At 59.1% G+C, this 8312-nt stretch overlaps 1 protein-coding gene and 1 long non-coding RNA gene across 5 annotated transcripts in view; one reads left to right on the forward strand and one right to left on the reverse strand.

Moving 5' to 3' along the window:
- Positions 1–7984, reverse strand: part of SLC6A6 (solute carrier family 6 member 6) — an 82472-nt gene extending 74488 nt beyond the window's left edge. For 3 of the 4 annotated variants that reach the window (XM_061128940.1, XM_061128938.1, XM_061128939.1), the window contains exon 1: positions 7712–7835. The gene's annotated coding sequence lies outside the window, so the exon portion shown is untranslated. Of the gene's footprint in view, positions 1–7711 lie in introns of all 4 variants that reach the window. The other variant, XM_061128937.1, reaches the window with a different exon arrangement.
- Positions 2052–3823, forward strand: LOC133046081 (uncharacterized). The gene is made up of 3 exons (XR_009690405.1): positions 2052–2124; positions 2598–2777; positions 3401–3823. It is a non-coding gene; the product is annotated as an uncharacterized LOC133046081 (long non-coding RNA).
- Positions 7985–8312: the final 328 nt, after the last annotated feature.

The following is an 8312-nucleotide window of genomic DNA, read 5'->3' on the forward strand; positions in this document are numbered from 1 at the left end:
AGGAATCAAGCAGGAAGGCTCCCACCTGCCTGGGGTCCATCGGCAGCTGGACTAAACCTAGGAAGGGGTGGTGGGCTGGGCAGGCTTCAGGGTGTGGGGTGAGACAGAGGGGCTCTTCAGAGAAACTGAGCCACCAGCGGTAATAAAAACATATCCACCTTGAAAAACCAGTGGCTCGATTTTACAAAACGAGTGGACAACTTAAAACACAGGGGCGGCCCAGAGCTGCCCCTCGGAGACCATTCTGCAGTGACTTGTACCCTTTCCTTCAGGCCTGGGATGAAATGTTTGCAAAGAACTCACAACTCCCATCAGTGTGAAGTGGCAGCAGCAACGAATTCTGCTCGGTCCCCAGTGACAGAGGCTTTTTTTAAGATTCATTCTGACCTATACTCTTCTACCAAGAATACTGAGGGTTGATTTCCTTCAGGACTGACTGGTTTGATCTCCTTGCTGTCCAACGGACTCTCAAGACTGATGCGGAAGCTGAAGCTCCAATACTTTGGTCACCTGATGCAAAGAGCTGACTCGTTGGAAAAGACCCTGATGCTGGGAAAGATTGAAGGCAGGAGGAGAAGGGGATGACAGAGGATGAGATGGCTGGATGGCATCACCAACTCAATGAATATGAGTTTGAGCAAGCTCCGGGAGACAGTGAAGGACAGGGAAGCCTGGTGGGCTGCAGGCCACAGGGTTGCAAAGAGTCAGACACGACTTAGCAATTGAACAACAACATACTCTTCTACCAATGATGGAATAAAAACCCAGTTTCTTCCCCCAAGGAAGAGTTTTTCACTAAAGTCCTGTTGCGACAACTCTGCACAGAGCATCTCTGAACTCTAGCCCCCAGATCAGGTGGCCCCTTGCAGAGTGAGGGCTCGGACATCGTGAAAACCGACGGGACCACAGCTGAATCCTTAAAGGAGGCCCCACAGGACCACCGCCCCTGCGCTGATGATGTGTGCTCCCCAACAGAGAGAGAAAAGGGTCCTTCCCCGCTCCACTCAGCAGGCATTTCTCTCGGAAGTGACGCTTCCTTACAGGTTAGGACCAGAGAGGGGGAAGGGCTTGCCTAGGTCACACAGCAAGCCAGTGGCCCAGGGCTCCCAAACCCCGATGCTGTGGTGCCCTCTAACAAGTCCTTTAACGCTCGTGGTCAGCCCCATAAGGGTTCGAGCTGGTCTTCCCTGTCCACCTGCCACCTGCCCAGGGCCCAGGACAGGGTCTGGAACTAACATTTGTGGGAAGAACTGATGGAGGTGGGTGGATGTAATTGCCAAGCCTGGACCCACTCAGATGGTCGGGTGGCTGGATAAAAGGCAAGACCTCACAGGTCTGGGTTCCAGGCAAAGAAGAGGCCCTCTGGGGCTCAGAGGAAGGCGAGATTAAGCCCACCTGGACGCAGATCATCTTTGGGGTGCTTATGATGTGCCAGCACATTAAGGGGTGGCAAGAAGCCTTCATGAAGCAGGTGGCCTCAAGCTGGCCCTGGGGGAGTGGGACATAGGAGGGAAGGGAGGAAGGGCCTTTCGGGCTGAGGTATGGGCTGGGCTGGGAGCCCGAGGCTCGGTCTAGGAGCAGAAACCAGCTGGATCATGGGGGGCGCTGAGATGCGGGAGCAGGTGAGATCAGGTGAGACCCTGAAGGCCAGGCTGGGGAGTTCGGACCTGATTTCACAAAGCGCTAGGGAGCCACTGCTGGCTGGGGAGCCGGACAGTGACGTGCTGCTGACAGCTGACACCCCCAGCCCCCAGCCCCCTCTTTCCTGGCAACCCCACAAAGCCCAGGAGGCATGAGGCTGGGTGAGCAGGCTGCGGTCTTGGGCTGGGATGGCATTCACCCTGAGGGGGGTCACCAGGTGCCATCGGGTGACCGAACGGCTGCTCTGAAGATCAAGGCCTGAGTCCACCATCAGGCGTGAGCGGCCCTGGGTCTCCAGGTGCCGACTGGCCGTGGGGCGGAAGGGCAGAGCCTTCAGGACCGCCCCCTTCCTGAGCCCTGCCCCGAAGGAGCATGACTCGGCTGAAACCCAAGGCCAGCCGCACCCTCCACCCCCAGCAGGCAGCAGCACCCTGGTGGCGTCAAGGATTTTCTGCAGGGACCCCGCTGCAGCTCTTCCGGCCTGTACGGAGGGGAGAGTGGTGGGAAGGGGAAGACTCGCAGAATGTCCCCACCAGGGAACCTGCAGAGACGTGGTCCCAGCCTCCACTCAGGGAGGGCCAAGCTGGTGAGGGGGGCGGGCAGAACCACAAGTTTGTGAACAAAGCCCTCTTGCCGATGGAGGCTTCCTTCAGACCTCAGTCTCCCCATCCGTTAAAAGGGTGGGCGGGGTCCGCTTAACTCCCTGACCCTGAAGTCCCCACACCCCCAGCCACCTTCCCTAGCATCCCTGCCCCTGGCGTAATGCCCTGGGATTGTTCATTAACTCCTTCCTGATACAGATCTGTCCCCAGACCGGAGCGCCTTCAGTCCAGGAGCTGGTCTGTCTGTCATCCCTCCCTCTGGCTTTTGTCCTAGGCTGGAAGCCTTGAAGAGGCTCAGTAAAAAAAGCACGTGCAGTGGAAGGAGGTGGGCAGAGACGCTGGTTGTCCTTCCAGGTCCCAGCTGTGTGACGGGCGAGAAGGCTCTTTTCTGAGGGTGGACGAAGTCTTCGAGAAGATGGAGGTGAGAACCCCCGAGTCAGGCACAGCGTTTAAATGTAGTAAGGGAGATAAGACCCGTCGGGGCTGAATAAGCATCGGTTCCGGCGCTCAGCGGCTTCTCTGACCACCCTCAGGGTAAGTTCAAAGCCGTTGGGTGGGGGCATTTCATTCGTTGAACTGGCGGCACTCAGGGTGAATAAGACAGGCCAGGCTCGGTCAATGACTCCCAAATGCAGACTAGCTGTTCAGAATGGCCGGGAGACCTGTATGTTCCCACGAGCATCAGCTCCACAGTGGTCTGCCCTTTGAATAGCGAAAATAGCAGAACCAAGAACAGGATGATGCCCTTGTCGTTAACAACAAAACAGAACCGCAGCTAGCTTGCCGAACAGATCCTAACGAACCCTGGGTCTAAGGGGAGATCAGAACTGAAATGAAAACTGATCTAAAATGGAATTAAAAGGACTATATGTCCACCTAGATATCTGAGGGGTACAGCCAAAGCTGCACGCAGAGGACAATGTATACCCTTAAAGCTTTCATTGTTATTATAGGAAGGGGTAGACGGCAGAGATGAGAGACAGAATGTCAGCCAGACACACAGCCTGAAGCCTAGGCTGCACTTCTTAAAAAACGATCTTTAAGAATCACTTTTACTTTGTACAGTGTGGTATTGCTTGAGGTCTACTGTTTCTGTAATTAAAAGCCACTCCTGACAGTTTCTCAAAAAGTTAACAAATACCTACCCTACGCCCCAGCCGTTCCACTCCTAGAAAAACGAAAATATACGCCCACAAAGAGACTTGGACACGAGGGCTCAAAAAAGCTTCATTCATAACCACCCCAAACTGGAAACAGGCCAAATGTCCATCCACAGGAGAGTGGATACAGCAAACCGAGGGGCGTCCACCCAGCGGTCCACTCCTCCGCGTAAAAGGAACAAACTGCTGACACCCTCAGCAGCGTGGATGGATCTCAAGTCCTCAAGCGGAAAGAAGGCAGACACGGAAGGGTATGCACCATATAAATCCAGCCAGTTCCAGGCCTGGCGAGCCTAACGGGGACAGAAATCAGAAACCGGTTGTCTCTAGGAGCGGGAGGGCACGAGTCCACTTCCCGGGGGGGCTGCAAACCTTCCGCATCTTGACCTGAATGATGGCTACACAGGTGTCGCGATCCGACCAGACTCAACAAACCGTAACAGAATCTTTGCATTTCACTGAATGCAAATCATATCTCGATTTTAATATATTTTTTTAAACAGTCACAGTTGAAAACTTGGAAACATACAGATGCCCAGGCTCCATGCCCTGGGGATTTGGGTCCTGTATGTCCAGGCCTGGGAACCTGAATGCGTACCAAGTCACCCAGGTAAACTCTGCTGCCAGCCTCGGGTTAAGGCGACCTGCCCCCCGCCCACACACCCCCTCCCCTTTGCTTGCGTTGGGTGATTTCTCGTCTGCGAGTCAATTTTTAGAGACAGAAGAGCGATTTCCATCCTCTCTGCTCTCCCCCTGCCCCCCCCTAACCCCTGCCCCTCAGCCGTGGTCTCCAAACGAAGCCTCTGAGCAGGTGAGGCGGGCAGGGACGCCCTGACCCATGCCTTGTCCAGGGCGGATGGACTCCTGCTCAGGCCCCAGGGCTACCTGCTCTGGGGAGGTCAGAGGCACAGTTAATGGGCTGTGTACCTGTTAAACGGCGTGTCCGGGCCCTCACCCCGTGTTTACAACAAGAGCTCAGGGCAAGATTTGCTGGCACGGAAAATGCTTCTCTGCCCTGACGAGCAGTAGCCGGGCCACCTTGGGTCCTGGACCTCAGCCTGCTCCCCCCACTCCCCGCGAGGGTCTCGTGCCCCCTCAGGTTTACCCGGCTTCTATGCCGCTGCCCCTACACCCGGCCTGAAGCTATTTCTGTCTCCACTGCCCATGTGCCCAGCGCTCCACCACCTGGCTCCTATCCCCTCTCCAGCTGGGTCCCCTGCGAGGCTTGTTCGACAAACAGGCTTGTCTGTGCCTTTGTGCCCGCTATGCCCCCCGGCCTGGAATGCCAGCCTGCCCTGTCCCTCTGCCAGCTCCAGCATCACCTCCTCTGAGAAGCTGGAACATCTCCTGCCTACACCCTTGGCGTCTCACACCCAGGGACAGCAGTCACGGGCGGCGGGGTCACCAGCGGCGGTCATCCTGCCAAGCTCCCTCTCTCTGGGCTGCAAGCTCTTCGAAGGCCAGTATTCTACTCCAAATCTGGGGCCCGGTGAGAACAGACCAGAGCAAAGAAACGAGGCACGTAAAAAAAAAAAGAAGAGCTCCCACTCACACTTGAAAGCAGCGCCTCCCCCCCCAACCCTGCCTGCCCGCCACCGGGAATCTCCGCACACAGGGCTCCTCCCCAGAGAACCTGTAAATTCACTTTGGCCAAGATAAGTTGGCCATCATGGAGGAGCGAGACGTGACCCTGAAGACCTCACTGATGACCTTTGGCAGAGGTCGGGAGGCAGCCCACAGCTGCCCGCTGACCCTGGGCTTCCAAGGCCAGCCGGGGTTCCCACCCGGACCCCTCCCAGCTACAGCCTGGCTGCACCCCAGGTGTCCTCTGTCATTTATTTTCCAGCTCCTTCTTGTACACAGGAATGTGCTGAATGACTTGCGAGTGTCTTATCATTTGGGGACCTTTGGAAAGAACCTCAGATAAGCCTGACAGGGTCCCGAATTCCTTGACAAGCTGGTAGGTGGACAGTGAGCAAACACCACCCTCAGAGCCTACACTGCCAGCAGAGGGGCCCCCGGAGAGGCACAGAGAAGGGAGAATGAGTAACCAGGGCCGGAATTAAGGTGCTGAGGGGGCCCGCACACTCACTGTCCAGCCCTGAGGACCTTTGTCCCTCGTGTTCCCAGGTGCTGGTCTGATTTCAACTCTGCAGGACGTCTGTGGCTAAAGCTCCACAGGGCCCAAACTCATGGCTGGTCAGGCTTCTGAAGCCTGACCCTGGCACTGTCCAATCGAGGCCAAGTTCTCTGGGCAGCCCTCAGTTTGCCCATCTGTAAAATGGGCGCTACCCGCTCCCTGGGGCCCTCCGACTGCACGGCTGGTGCTGGACCTCTGGAGGGTGAGATGGGCAGGACGGAGCAGGGCAGGGTGCCCGCGTCTGTGCCACAGGTCGTCCAAGGGCAGCCCTGGAGGACAAGAGCCCGAGGTTGCGCCTTGGCCCGAGCCACACACCACAGTGACCCGGGACCTCGTGACACCCTCTAATCGGCAGCTCCGAAGCCGAGCCCGGCTTTACAGCTTACCACAGGCTTATTCAGCCTCATCTCCCTCAATCCCCTCAAGGACGCCGTGAGGCTGGCTTGGTGTCCTTGTTGCCCGGACTGCGGAGCTGAGGTTCAGAGTGGACAGAGGAAATCACCCAAGGTCATCTGCCAGCTAATACAGAGAGAGGCGCAGTCCTTGGACTTGGCTCCCTGGGGACAAGCTCCTGCCTCTCATTCTCCAATTACCCCTTAACCAGTTTACTCCACCCATTTTACAGATGAGGAAACTGAGGCCCCCAAAAAAGGCTGCCCAAGGTCAATGGGGGCGGGGGGTGCTGAGCCAGGCCCAAGACCCCTAGCCAGTTCCCCACTCCTACCCTACGGGGGGTTCTCCACCAGGGCCTGCCAGCTCCTCCACGCCATTCTGATGGAATTCTTCCCCCGCTGCACCCCCACAGCTCACCGCTCGCCGTGTGCCCACCCCACACTCCCCGGATGCCTCCCTGGTCGAGAGGGAGGCAGGCGGTTGCTAAGCGCTCACCACCCGCTCGCTCTCATAAAAATAAACTCCTTCTGGCTGGGAGTCTCTGGATGAGATTCCCCTCCTTTCCAGCCAAGAAAAAATTAAAAAGAAATTAAAAAAAGATCTCCCCCATGACATTTATTTGAACGGCAGCAGAGCCAAAGCAGGGGCCGATTCTCCCAAGTCCAAGTGGAGCCGCACACCACTCAACCTCAGCCCCAAGACCCTCTGTTCAAGTGTCCGGGCAGTTACTGAGCTGATTTATTTCCCCAGGCAGGAAACGGGGGCCAGGGCTGCCTCCCAAGCCTCTGGGGCTGGTCCTGGGGGAGGCCAGGAGCTGGCAGAGCCCGAGCAGTGACCAAAATAGCCCGGCCCAGCACACACCTCCCTCCGAGTGCCCGGGAGGGCAGCCCACAGGTTCCCCTCAGGTCCAGGACGAAGCCTCGGCCGACGGCGGAGTCCCCTGAGAGCCTCTCTCTGACTTCCCCTGGTGGGAGGGGGACCAGAGCCTCCAGCGCAAAAGAGGAACCCCCAGCAGGAAGGGAGAGATCTCGAGAAGGATGTGTCCTGCTGTCTCTGCCCGCTGTCCGCCCGGCTCCCGGCTGTTCCTGGGGGCCTCCATCCTGCCGTTCCAGGTGGCTGGACGTTGGCACTGCCACCTGCCCGCCACACTCGCGGAGCTGCACCGCCCGGTCACCTCCACCAGCTCGGCCCTGCCCTGGAGAACCAGCTCTGGGGGCTTGGTCCTCCAGGCACCCGGGGACACTCGCTCAGGTACAGTCGAGGACACGCGCGTGTCCGCAACGGGGAGCCAGAGGCAGAAGCCCCACTTGGGGACACACACGTGCCCAGCCAGGTACTCGGAGATACAGTCACTCACACACACACACACACACACACACACACACAAGTTCACACAGAGGCACTCCAGGGGGCACAAGGGCACGCCTCCCAAGACTCAGCCACACAGGTATCACAGACATACACACCAGAACGCTCACACGCACCGCCCAGTGCGCAGAACAGCAGACACACTCGGGGACACGGAGATATCTGCAGACCCCCAGCGAGATGGAGACACCGGAAAACACACACACACACCTGGCTCCCTGCTCGAGACTCCCCAGCCCTTTCGCCGGGGAAACAATAACAGCTCCGCTGGAGGACGGAGCGGACGACCCTCCGTCCTGCCCTTGGTGGAACTGGGAGCCCCCCGGGGCGGGGAGGAGATCGGGGCTGGCGGGGGACGCGGGGACTAGGCGGGGGCTCCGCGCGCCCGGCTCCGTTTCCCTCGGTACCTGGGGCGGCCACGGCGCTGCGCTCGGCCGAGCTCCGTTCCGCGCGCCGAGGGACTGCTCGCCGGCGCGATCTCTGGCCCGCGGGGTCTGCGCTTCGGGGTCCCTCTCGGCGGGGCCCGGCCTCGGAGCTCGCGGTCCTCGGGGCTCGGCGCTGACCAGCGAGCCGGGCTGCGGCCAGGACCCAGAGTTCGGCGCTGGCGGCGGCGCGGAGGAAGCAGTAATTTATAAGCGGCTTCTTCCTGACCTCGCGTGTCTGTTGTCTGGGCAGGCAGCTCTCAGCATCACCCATCCTGCTGGGTGGAAAAATACCAGCTTGGCCGGGCCGGGGGCGGGGCCCGGGGGCGGGCCCAGGGCGGGTCTGGAGCGCCGGCCACGCCCCCACGGGGGACACACGCGCGCTCACACCCTCACACACACCCTCACACACACACACACACACACACACACACACACACACACACACACACACGCACGCGCAGGCACACACCGCACACGCACGCGCGCTCGGGCTCGGACACAAAGAGCCCCGGGCTCGCGGAGCGCGCGCACACACAGCCTCGTGCGGCGGGCGAGCGCTCGGTCCCTGCTCCCCCCAGTGGCG

This window comes from Dama dama, chromosome 24 (genome assembly GCF_033118175.1).
Source record: "Dama dama isolate Ldn47 chromosome 24, ASM3311817v1, whole genome shotgun sequence".
Classification (NCBI taxonomy): Eukaryota; Metazoa; Chordata; class Mammalia; order Artiodactyla; family Cervidae; genus Dama; species Dama dama.